This window comes from Lygodium microphyllum, chromosome 14 (assembly GCF_053477565.2).
Source record: "Lygodium microphyllum isolate KBCC chromosome 14, Lygodium_microphyllum_v1.1.10, whole genome shotgun sequence".
Lineage (NCBI taxonomy): Eukaryota > Viridiplantae > Streptophyta > Polypodiopsida > Schizaeales > Lygodiaceae > Lygodium > Lygodium microphyllum.
The window spans coordinates 147,537,443-147,550,864 of NC_141148.1; positions in this window are offsets into that span (position 1 = coordinate 147,537,443).

Genomic DNA, 13,422 nt, shown 5'->3' on the forward strand with positions numbered 1-13,422 from the left:
CTCATGGCCTACCACTGTGTCCAACAGTTGGTCTGTGAAAGGGATCGGAAAGTGATCCTTCTTCGTCTTGGAATTCAACTTGCAGAAATCCACACATATACGAAGCTTGCCATTCTTCTTGGGTACAACCACGATGGATGAGACCCATTCACTATTTGCCACTGGATAGATGAACTCGGCTTCCAGAAGCTTCAGCAGCTCTGCTTTCACCAAGGTCGAATAATTCGAGTTCATTCGCCTCTGTCGTTGCCGTACTGGCTTGGCATCAGGCTCCAAATCAATATGATGTTGATATATTGTGGGATCAATCCCCTTTAGGTCTTTGTAGGACCACGCAAACACGTCCAAATTCTCTTTCAACAAGTTGTACAAAGTTGACAACTCCTCTTCTACTACCCACCTTCAAATGGCGTTTAGTGCCATCTGCATCCACAAAAGTTAACTGCCTTTCACCTTCTACTTCACGGATGAAGGTCCCACGGACTGCTTCTGGATACAGATCCGACTCCTTCAAGGGGGTGGTGTCCTCATTTGATGTTCCACTAGAACCAACTTCTTCTCTTGGTAGAGACTTAGGTTGCTCCTTGAGATGTTGAAATGGGATTAGAGCCGTTTCGGGTTTGGTTTCAAGATTAGTTACCTCTTGGCTTGAAGACTCATCTTCCGATGACGAGTCCAGGAACATCACATAACAGGGACCCTCTGATGCCTGTTGGAATCGTGAGACTGGTGCTTGTTGACATGGTGCATCAACATCATCTTTTCTTGGCAAAGGTGGGTGAGGGCATGAGCCACTGATGAAAGACGGCTTGTTCTTCTTCAACCATTTCTTATAAGGATTTTGCATATGAGAAGATCCATTTACTAGACCAAACGGTACCATCGCCATTCTGTCCCACAGCATGAGCTCGTCTGCTTCTGATGCTTCTGGAACTTCTTCTTCATATATATCCTCTTCGGGTGGGATAGATTCTTCCGTCTTGCTTTCATAACCTTCTTCTTCAATATCATGTCCATCCTCTTCGGTCTCTGTCTCTGTCTCTGTCTCTGTAGGAGCTCTGTAAGAGAAGAATAGGCTCTCTGTTTCACCTTCTACCTCTATCTCTGGCTCTGCTGTAGCCATGTAACAGGGAGAGCAGTACATCCATGCTTCTATCTCACTGTTAGAAGTGATTTTGGAAATCGTTCCTAGTTCAGGCAGGAAGTATTCACCCATTGATAATGGCTTTATATCTTTTGGGAATTGGCTTACAGTATCCACTGTTAAGGAACGTGCCACTTTTTTCTTGGGAAGGATCTGTTTGACAGCATCTTCGTCTGTTATGTTCCATCTGTAGCCTCATTAGGGGAGTCAGAAGATAATTCCAAGGAGGTGGATCCATGTTCTTTTTGAGCACCATATAGCTTCAGCACCACTTTATTAGGTCCTCTACCCAAGGTCAAGGTTCCTTTGAACCAATCCGTCCTTGCTCTGGATTCAAAAAGCCATGGTCTGCCCAGTAACAGAGGGTAGGATGTACCATAAGAGTTTGGCTTCACCACCAGATAGGTTAGCCAATAATCTTTTCCAGCCACTGTAGTCTTCACATATGGGAGAATGCCTAGAGGCTTGATTCTACTCTGATCCGCTAGTCTGATGAGCCATAGGGTTGGTTGCACACCTTGTAGGCCTAGATCCTTCATTGTCACATCTGTCATAATGTTCACTGATGAACCACCATCAATCAGTGCATTTGCAATAAAGCAGCCTTCTATCCACATGCTAGTCTTTGGGGTACTCGGATCTAGGAAGGCGTTAGCCACATCCACTTCTTTTACAGGCTCTGGAGCTTTGTTGGACTTTGTTGCTGTTGAGGGAGCAATCCTTAAGCCACGTCTTCTTGTCACTATACCTTTGAACCTTTTTCGGCAACTAGGAGACAACATCAATAATTTTTGGAATGTGAGGTTTAGTTTAAAGGTATCTAGATCTCTGACCAGATCATATTCCTTAATAGGATCCACTGGCTTCTCTAACCGGTTAGGGAATGGGGCAACACCCATTTTCATTTTCCTTTTTTCTTCCAACAGGGGCATCATGGGGACTTCTTCTGCCACTTGTGACACTTCTCCTCTTCTATCTCCTGGACCTCTGGTCCTGTCTCTCGAATTGTCTCTGTAACCCTCTGTGGCACTATAGTGCTCTGTACAGCACTGTCATGCTCTGTTTTGTTCTGTTCTTCTGGTGGAAGATTGAACTTCGCTGTTCTGGCAGGAGGATTATTTTCTTTCTGGATAGGTGGTTCCTTCTTCTTTGCACGCGTGATGGCAGCAACTTCCAATTCCACTAAATTGGAGGTAGGCTCTTGGGCCTTGGCCGGATTATCAGTAGCACTGTTTTTCACTGGGGCTAGGCTTGGACAGTCTTTTGCAGTGTGGCCGCCTCCTTTGCATCGATTGCATAAGGGCTTGTAATCCACTGACCTTCTGGGATTTGGACAATTTGGTGAAATGTGTCCCTTTTCTCTGCATCTGTAACACTCTGCTTCTGATCTCTGACCACCGCCAGACTGTCTTCCTCTGTAACTTTGAGAGGGAAACCTCCTTGGACTGAAATTAGGACCAAACTCTCTAGGCTTGGGTCCAATATCCTGTGTTTTCATTTTGGATTCCAGCAAGTTGAATCTTGCATCTTCTTTCTTCCTTCTCCTATCATGCATCTCCTTCAGAGAGCAAATATCCTCTGTATGGTTCTTCCGCAAACAGTAGGAACAGAAAGCTCCAGGAATGGTTGGTTTTCATGTACATTCAGTGGCTAAATGGCCTGCTTGATGACACTTACCACACCAAGTATTTGACTGCATCACATCTCTTCCTGCTCCTGCAATGTTGGATATGCTAGCGGTATTCACTTTCAGCGTTTGCAACTGCTCTATAATCACATTGATCAACTCCTTTTTGATATTTGCAGCTGACTTGGATAAATAATCCTTCAAGCTTTCTCCTCCTGAGGTACTGGCAGTAGGGTTTTGAGGAGTCTTTGTAATCACTGCATAAACAGGTTGGGCTGGTGCAGAGGGGTCTCTATTCTGATTCTGATTCAGAGCTCCTGTTTGAAATGTTGACTGTTGGCTCCAGTTGGTAGGGTTCCACTGTTGCTGCTGATTTGGCATGGGAGAAATTGGTTGGGACCATTGTTGCTGTGGTTGAACCATCAGTTGAGGCATTGATTGTGGCCACTGTGGATTTGGTGCACTGTACTGTGATACTGGGGGCATCTGTTGGTAGGGGTAGGGGACTGTCCCTAGGACTGCATTTGGTGGGTACATCATTCCTGGCATCAGAGGAGGTAGGACTCCTCTTCCTAGATTCATCGCCAATCTAGCTTCCACTTCATCGTACAGTCTTGCACCTTCTGTTGCAGCTTGCAGTGTGGTTGGTCTTTGCAACTCCACAAACTTACAGACTTCTGGTTGTAATCCTCTTAGAAACACTCCCTTCTGAATGCCATCATCTAGATTATGGTTAGTCCATCTCTTCAGGATGGATTCCATTCATGAAACATAAGCTTCTACTCTTTCTCGAGAGGACTGACTTAAATTCATAAATTCCTCTCGCATCCGCTCTTCAAAACCTTCACGCCTAAATTTAGTGAGGAAGGCCAACTTCAAGTCGTCCCATGTGCCAAAAGTTCCTGCTGCTTGTCTCTCATACCACTGAAACGCCGCGCCCTTGAAAGTGGCAGGAAATATTGCTAACCAATGCTCAGGGGTTCTAGCATTGTTAGCCACACATGCTACCATAAACTCTGCTACATGAAGATCGGGGTCTTCATTGTACTCTCCCTTAAAAACTGGCAATGGCACTACATTCGCTGGCCTGTCATCAATATTTCCAAGACGGATCTGGCTTGGAAGTGGACCTCTAGCAGGAGGAGGAAGGGCTTGATGTGCAATTGGGACTTCTGTAAAGAGTTCCGCAAGGGCGTCAAAGGCGGCTTCTGCTGTGAGCTCGTTCTCAGCTTTGATTTTTGCTTTCTCTCTTCTCACATACCTCTGGACTCGTTCTAACGCTTGCCTCTTTATTGCGTCATTCATCAGGGGGTTGGCTCCACTATGTTGTTAGTGCTTCACAGAGGGATAACAGAAGGCTTCAGTCTCTGGAGGACTCTCTTGCCAACATTTCTTTTACTTCTTCCTTTTCAATGTCTCTGAATTCTGCTTTCATGCTGCTGCACAGAGGAAGGTATTCGGTTCTGAAGGTGTCAAAATGCATACGTCTAAGCATTGTGGTGGTGCCATCATCATAGTAATGCCAGCTTTTGATGGTTTCAACAGTGTATGTTGTAAAGAACACTCTGTCTACCAACTTCCATTGGGTTGCCAATTGAACAAACAGAAGATTGTTAGAACACCAAGCATCCCATGTATCTTGCTGTTGAGCATCCACGAATAAATTCCAACTTTTTTCCTTCTTGTCTTCGTGAATCTCTACAGACCAAGACTCCTGAAGCTTCTTCACAATCTCCCACTTGATGATGTCTGGAAACTTCTCAATGAATGCCAAACATTCCATGTATGGTCATTCTCTCTGTTTCTGCTCTTCAGTTTGTTCCCAAATAGTTTGCCACTAAGATGCAAGTTTCTGCTGCTTCATCAGGAAGAGGAAACTGTCCACCACATAGAGCATGCATCATGATGGTGATATGTTTCCGCCATTGTGGGATGAGCTTCTTGTGGAAAGTGGCTTTGATTATGAGAAATTCCAACTCTTCAGTGGAAGAAGGAACTTTACAAACATCCATTGAATTCTTCTCTTCTTGGCAACGCCATTTCCTTCATTTTCAGCCTCTTCTGGTGCTTGTTGATGGCAAGCATTCCCCAGCTGCGCACCAAAAACATGGAGCCCCAAGAGGAACACCAAGGAAAAAGGGAATTCTCTTGCAAGAAAATCTATCTTGTAACATCAACAAGCTTTTATTTCATTCTTTTGATCATCAAAACAAAGAAAACAACAACTCTTCACGCAGTATCATAGTAGATATCTCCCACGGATTTGATAGAATCAACCATGTTCTTCAACATCTTCACAAAATCCATCAATAAAACAAAGAAAGCAAAGGAATACACCATCTTTGAATGGAAATACATCACATAGTATTCATCTTCAATGTCTTCATAGTCTTCTCTCTCAATCCCTCATATACAATCACACTATTTTGATAGAATTAGCTATCTCTGACTCTCTCTCTCTCTCTCTCCATCAACGGTACATCATATCCTCACTATAATCACTCAATAATAACCCTCAATAATCCTTCTTAGGTCATGGATGCACCTCCCAAGAGGTATGTCTGATATGAAGAGGCACTAGAGCCACTACAGTGACTCTTCATAGCTCACCACTGTCACTTCACTCCAGTCTTTACTTGAGTCTTCAGTAGCTACTTCTTTGACTTTTTTAGCTCTTTTGCACTTGTATTCACCTCTTTCCAAGGCTAAAAAACTTTCCCAAGCTACACTCTCATCCAACAGAACACATACAGAAGCATACAGAAGGTCTACAGAGGCTCACAGAAGCTCATCAGAGAGTTACAGAAGGTCAACAGAAAGCATCAGAACCACATAACTCATACCAAAACCATTCCAAACCATAAAAAATCACTCAATAAGCTTTCAAACAATATCAAACCCTGTCAATCAATACTCTATCCTTTCTTATAGAGAAAAAACAGAACAAAACAGAAGCTCAACAGAAGCTATCAAGACCAAACAGAACATATCAGAACATCAACAGAACTTCACATCTCTACTAATAAACATCATGAGCTTAATAAAACCATTTCAACCTATCCAAACACTCTTAAAACACTTCCAAACCAATCAATCATATCATAAAATCAACCATTCAGCTCTCAAAAACAACAAAAATTAGCCAAAAAATAGGTCATTTCAACACTCAACAGAGTATGTAAAGAAGGAGGAATGATAAGTAGTATGTGACATGTGTCTATGTATGTACTATGTGTATAAGTACATATGTACATGTGGCGAATGTTTCTATATACATCCCATAGCTTATAAATATTGTGGCAAATTTAATATATTTCTTTCAATATTTGTTTCACATGAATGACAAAAGAGCTTTCAGAGGGGTACTTTTCTCCTTCACGGCTTAAGCTATAATGGAATATAGAAGTAGATAAAATTTTCCATCATCAGTAGGTTTTCCTTCTTGCTTTCTTTGTGAAGGAGAGGGGGTGTATTTATAGCCATGAGGGGGAGCATACAGTCGACTCATTCTTTTGGCTACTTGTCAAGAGCCAAGTGAGCTTGATTAAAAATGCATTTTGATTTCCTACCTATTGGATGGTGGCATGGGGATGATTTTTAAATGCCTTCTCTCCCTCCAAGCACAAAAAAGGTCATGAATTTTGGCCTATTTTTTTAGAAATGCATTTTTTTCTTCAAAACGATTTCATGTGGTGGTTTTTTGCCAAGTTACCTCATGACTTATCGAGTTTATAAAGTCATGTCATACTTTTTGATACTTAACTTACTCAATATTATGCTTGTTCTTGTGCGTTCTTCATCTACCGATTAAGGCTTTTGTGATTTGTCTTGCAGTTACAAGATCAATGCGATCTTTGACGCATTAAATAGAATCGAGAATGCTAAATCAAATATAATGCGGAAAAATTTATGATCAAGCCGTCGTAATATTATTAATGAGGCATCTTTACTTTTTTTTGAGTGGGAACATTGAGGTGTCTTCTCGTGTTGGATTGTGGAATTGATTTAATGCAAGATCGATATTAAGAAAATTACATGCGGTTACTTATGTGATAGCTTGATGAGTACTTTTTAAAATGTCTCAAGCCTGAAATCGCTTCTTGATATGAAGTGTTATGGCGGTAATATTACATCCTCTCCTCCTTAGAGGAATTAAGATGCCCTCATCTAAAAAAGGATATGGAAAAATGATTTTTGTAGAGCTGTCTCTTCTATCCAGGTGGCATCCTCCTCACGATAGCCTTTCCATTGGATAATATACTCTGTAATGGTTCTATTTCTCAGAGGTTTCTCTTTTACATCTAGAATCTTAGCTAGAGTTCAAGGGCTGCTTAACTAGGCATTACAATTAGATAGTCATCAAGAATATGATCATCATTTGCCACATAAGCTTTCAGAAGACTAACGTGAAATACATTGTGGACCTTCACATGATTAGGAAGTTGCAATTTGTAGGCATTAGCTCCTAGGCATGTGAGAATCTTGTATGGTTCACAGTACCTTGGACTCAACATTTTGAACTTTCCTGTTGACAGGGAACTCTTCTTTGGGCATACACTGATGAAAGCCATGTCTCCCTCTTGGAAGATATGCTCTTGCCATCCTAGATCAGCATAAGCTTTTTGGTGGTCTTTGGCAACTTGGATGTCTAGTCTGATAGTTTTGACTTGATCATCTATGTCTTCTAGCATTTTCTTAGAAGCCTCAACCTTTAGGGTTGAATCAGGGCATCAAACAATCTTGCCCATACAATGCTTGAAATGGAGTCATTTGAATACTCTGGTGATATGATACATTGTAGGAAAAATCTACTAAGGGTAAATACTGTATCCACCTTGTCGATTCTTTGGAATAGTAAGCACTCAGTATATCTTCGGTGACCTGATTAACCCGCTTTGTTTGACAATTAGCTTGGGGATGGTAAGTTGTGCTAAAGCAAAGTTGGGTTCCAATTACTTCAAATAGGCTTCTCCAAAAATGTGACATAAGCAGAGATTCACGATCATTAACGATCCATTTAGGCAATCCATGAAGCCTAAATATTTATTTCACAAATAATCGTGCAATATCTTAAGCTTTGTAGTTGGTCTTGATTGGGATATGGTGAGTGACCTTTGTCAGCATATCCACAATCACCATGATTGAATTATACCCTCCTTGAAAAAAAGGTAAGCCAACTACGAAATCCATAATGATGAACTCCCATTTCATTTGTGAAATGTCAAGTGGCTAGAGCTTGCTTGGCATTTTGACAGGCTCAGGTTTCACTCGCTAGCAACTTAGACATTCAGTAATATATCTAAGTACACATGCTTTAGTCTTTTCCAATAGTAATTTTTCTTGACTGCATTAAGAGTTTTTGCATAGCCAGGGTGTCATGAGAATGGGGAGTCATGGGCTTTCCATAATATATTCTCTTTCAACACTTGGCTGAGAGGAATGTAGAGCCTTTTCCTGAAATAGACAAGTCCATCATCCATAGTGAAATTTTGGTATTTGACTCTGAGCTTAGGATCAATGTCCTTAACTAGGATTTCTCTAAGCACTAGCTCATACTTAGGATCCTTGTGTGCCTCTTCTTTGGCTAGCTCAAGACTGGATTGCTAGGCATCGATATCATGGTAGCTAAAGTCTCTCCTTTAGATGGCTCTTCCATGATAAGTACATTTAGAAAAGCTTTACGACTTAATGCATTAGCAATCACGTTCTCTTTTTGAGGTTTAAACTTGATTTCAAAATCAAATTCTTGCAAGACGTCAATCCACCAACATTGCCTCATGTTGAGGTGTGGTTGAGTAAAGATCCATTTGAAACTTTTGTGGTTAGTGACCAAAGTAAACTTACTTTCAAGTAGATAGTGTCGCCACAATTTGAGAGCATGGATCACAGTTAACAGCTCGAGATCATGGGTGGCATAATTTCTCTCATGGATTTTCAGTTTCCTTGAGGAATAGACTATCAAATGACATTGCCACATAAGTACACAACCTAGTGCAAGAGAACTTGCATCTATTATTATGACCTCAAACTCGACTTAGGTCAGGTAGCTTTGAAATGGGTGCTGTTACCAAACTTTTCTTGAGATACTCAAAATTGGCTTGCTCAATGGGCGTCCATACAATAGCAATTTACTTTTTCAGCAAATCAGTGAGAGGTGCAACTATTAGGGCATAATTGTTTATGAAAATTCTATACCATCTAGTTAGCCCTAAAAAACTTCTCACTTTCTCAACTGTCATTGGAGGTTGCCACTCTTGAACATCTCTAACTTTGGCTGGGTCTATAGAGATTCCTTCAGCAGATACTAGCAGATACTATGAATCAGAGATATTCCATCTGTCTTTTGATAAAGGTACACATCTTTGTCCTCATTGCCAACACAATACACAATTGCAATTCATGGTCTTCGTCTCTCTTGGAGTATATTATGATGTCATCAAAGAAGGCCAAGAAAAACTTATCAAGATAAGTTTGAAAAATGTTTACATTAATCTGTTATATGTAGCAAGGGAATTAGTTAGACAGAAAGACATTACAAAAAATTCAAAATGACCATATCTGGTATTGAAGGCAGTTTTGGGGATATCTTCTTTCTTGATCCTTATTTGGTAATAGCCAGATCAGAGATCAATCTTGGAAAAGATTTTTGCCTCTTGCAGTCTATCAAGTAGCTCATCTATTCTTGGGATCGCATACTTATTCTTGATTGTTACCTGGTTTAGTCCTCGGTAATCAATGCAAAGGCGGAGAGTTCCATTCTTTTTCTTTTGAAAGAATACTAGGGCTCCCCATGGCAAATTATTGGGTCTGATGTATCCTTGATCCAGTAAATTCTTGAGTTGCTCTTTCAGCTCAATTGCTTTAGGGATATATAGTTTATACAGGCTCTTAGAGATTGGAGTGGCTCTTGGTTCAAGTATGATCTCATAATCGACTTCTCTTCAAGGTGGTAATTCAGCTAGCTCTTCTTCTGGGAAGATGTTATCATATTCCTTCAACTAATATGGCTCTCCCTCATCTTGTTTATTCTGCTCAACCTTATTTAATTTTATGAGATACAAAAGTAATCCTTTTCTTAACCCTTTTATTATGCGAGATGATTTGGCTAGTTGAATCTTGGGTTTTCTTGCCTCACCTTGGATTATCACTTTTTTCCCCTTTAGGTTTTGAAAAGTCACTTGGCCTTTTCTGCACTGAATATGTGCGTCATTGGGGACTGGCCATTCCATACCCAATAGACATTCGTAGGCCCCTAAATTCATGATTCTAAATCCCATTTCAAAGATATTGCTTCGTATGCTAAATGTCACTTTGCAAGTTTGTTGACTAGATAAGATTTCTTTTCCATTAGCAAGTTCCACAAGAAACCTAGATGTAGGTATTGTGTATGTACCTAATTTCTTAGCACATTTTGGTGACATGAATGAGTGTGTGCTTCCATAGTCAATCATAATTTTAAAGGACTTCCTTGATATTCTGCTGGTGTTTGAATCATTGAAAATTGGCGATTTGGGAATTTCTTATGGAGAGCGGCATGAGCTAATGCCCTCTCCATATCGGCTTCCATAGTTGGGTTTCCCTCTTCTTCAAGCTCTTTAAGAATTATAGCAAACACTTTTCCTTTTTCAATTGAAGCTTGGTTCTGACCTCTATATTGTCGTTGGCGAGGAATTTGGCCAAGCTTTGGATATTGCCTTTTAAAATGGCCTAGCTCATTACAGTGGAAACACCTAGGTACTCCTATATTACTTCTCGTAGGTATGAAGTTTTCGACTGCATTTGTTTTGACCCTCTTTCCTTGACCAAGTGGATGCTGACCTTGGGCTTGCTTAACATAGCCCTATGAAGTCCCTTTGTTTTGATTCCAGAGCTTATTATTCCTTGGCTTTGACAGAATCTCTTGAATAAGAGGTGGTGTGTGAATCAAATCATCTTGTTGATTAGTTGGGTGCATAGATTCAAGGCGTGTGTTCAAAGGAGGATTCAATCCATAACAAAACTTTGAGTAATATGCCTGTAGGTTCATTCCCAGCTATCTTAAGCTAAAAAAATCATTCATTTTTAGCGTGCGATAAGCTAGTGGCAAATATTGACCACACACAGCTTCTTTCATCTTTTCCCAAGTAATAGTTGTCTCAACAAGTCCTTGGTCTTTACAACACTATTTCTATCATGGCCATGCCTTACTAGTAAATTTCAACTTGGCAATCATAGCCTGATTAGCAGGGGTAGTTCTCGTGGTGGTAAAGTAGTCCTCCATGGTCTCAATCCAAATCTCTCACTTAGCTTCAACGTCTTTTCCCTTGCCATCAAATTTCGGTGGCTTAACCTTCTTAAGGAGATAATTCTTCTCCTAAATTTCAGTCAGATTAGCAATAGTTGTATTGCCTCGGGCTATTATAACTTTCACGAATTAGTTTAGCGCTTTAAACTTTTCAGCTTCGTTTCCACATTAAAATATCTTACTAGATTTGTAAATCAATGATGGGCCAAAGAGAAAAATATTTTTACAAAATCTAGCCACTGTTATCTTTTATTATTAGTAAGCCATATGCTACGATTTTTACAAGGGATATTTACAAATGGCAAATGTTTACAAGTAGAGATACATAAGCATCGATAGGATAGACTGGATGCTCTATACAATTTTCAAAATAGGTCATCATTATATATTTCTATTTCAGGGATGGATATCAGTTACATTCATGTAGAAGAAAGTAATCCAATTGCTCTCTATGTTCGAAAACCTATACTATGTAAATGGAAAATTTGGAAAACCATGGATATAGTAATTTGGATACTTGTTGCGATGTCCTTGGATTATAATCGTGTCAACTGGGATTACCTTCAATACCTTGTCATAGACATAATGGTCTAGAAGTATCTGCCGACCACCAATAATCATAAGTGGATTCCTTTTGGACAAACAAAAGATAAAGATCTCAACTACTTTTAAAATTTCCATCGATTCAAGGCATTTCAGATTAGTTTGCATGTTGAAGAATCGATCGGCCTTGATGTAACAATAACACTCATCCCAAAACCATCTTCTTTTGTGATTCATAAGGGATGGATCATATAGGTGATTGAGTATCCTCATCATTTCTCTTCTCCAATTGTCATCCGTGGAGTTCAACGTAGATGTGTACATTGCTTGAAAAACAAGGAACTAGTTCCAGGCTTCATTAGTTTGCCACAGTTTATCCCTTAACAATTAGTAGCCTCATTATTCCTTAGAACAATTGGTCTTAAAAACCATAGATATTTTAAATTTCAATTATGCTATGATACCATGTGTCACGTGCTTGCCTAACAATTCCATGGCTTCGCTTGACACTCGCGAGAATGCATAGGATCTATCGTCTAGATTTCCTAGAGCCCACCTCGTAATGGAAGGTATGGGCTATCTCCACCACGAGGATCAACCTGCAAGTTCGGGGTCCTAATTTAACAACTGAGGTCTCGATACATCAACTAGCTCTATCGGAGGTGTTCCACAAGGGCTTCGCATCCGACTAGAGCGATCGTAGTTACCCTTGGTTCATGGACTGTAACACTTTTTTCCACTAACTGGTTAGGATTCACGGAACCTTAATGGAATTTTGGCACAGTCACCGCACCATTCCCCTAATATAATTACCGATCAAGGGTATAAGACCTGACCCTAGATAAGTTAACGCTCAACTCTATCTAATTTTTCTTAATTAACATTTTGTTCAATCTCTTGAGAAAAGCTTCCAACTTATCGAGACCACCCATCCATAGGACATATCTGTCAGGGATCTCGCCCACCTGCTTTCCACAAATGGTTTTCTTTAGTTTTCTAATTACCTATCACATTAAGTTATGGCATATGAAAATAGCTTTGTTAATTAACCCATTATCACAGGTTCCTTCGTGTAATTTTATGGCACAACACAAAGACAAAGAAAACAATCTTTTGCAAAATATATTCATTTATTATTTCTCAAAGTTATTTATAATGATTTTTTCCTTCTACCTATGTAGAAGATAAACCTTCATTCACCAGAAAATCCCTTCTGACTGTGCAAAAGAAAAAGAAACCCTCCAAGATTTCCGTCCCTTCACTAGTATCGAGGACTCCACGATCCAATCCTGATTCGTGTGAGGGTCAGACAATTCCTAGGAGCGATCAAGAGATTTATGGATAGAGCCCCATGGCACTCTCACCTCCTCTTGCCTAACGAATTCCTCACCAAGCAACCTGTTGGGGCCAGTTGAAAGCTCCTCGCGGCAATACAAAACAATCTCCCTTGGAGCAAGGTTCCATGTCTAGCCATGGGGGAGGCATAGTGCTATCTTTCCTCTTATTATCCTGATTATATATTTATAATTAGATCTAATTGCTGCAAGCACAATCAATCTTTCCTATGCAACTATCAATGCATGCACAAATAAAAAAGAAATAGCAGCAAGTGTTTTTAGTATAGGAAGTAGCCACATCGAAATCTAGGGTTTCTCTCTTAAGGTCCCACCTTATTCTTAGGGTTTCGCTTCCTACTTGCAACTCTTTTTTGGAATCCATAAGTTATTTCATGAACCTGACGTCAATTTTATCCTTATGAAAAATTTGGTATTTCTTCCCTAAAAGATAATATGGGCATTTATACCTATGGCAGGCAATTCATGC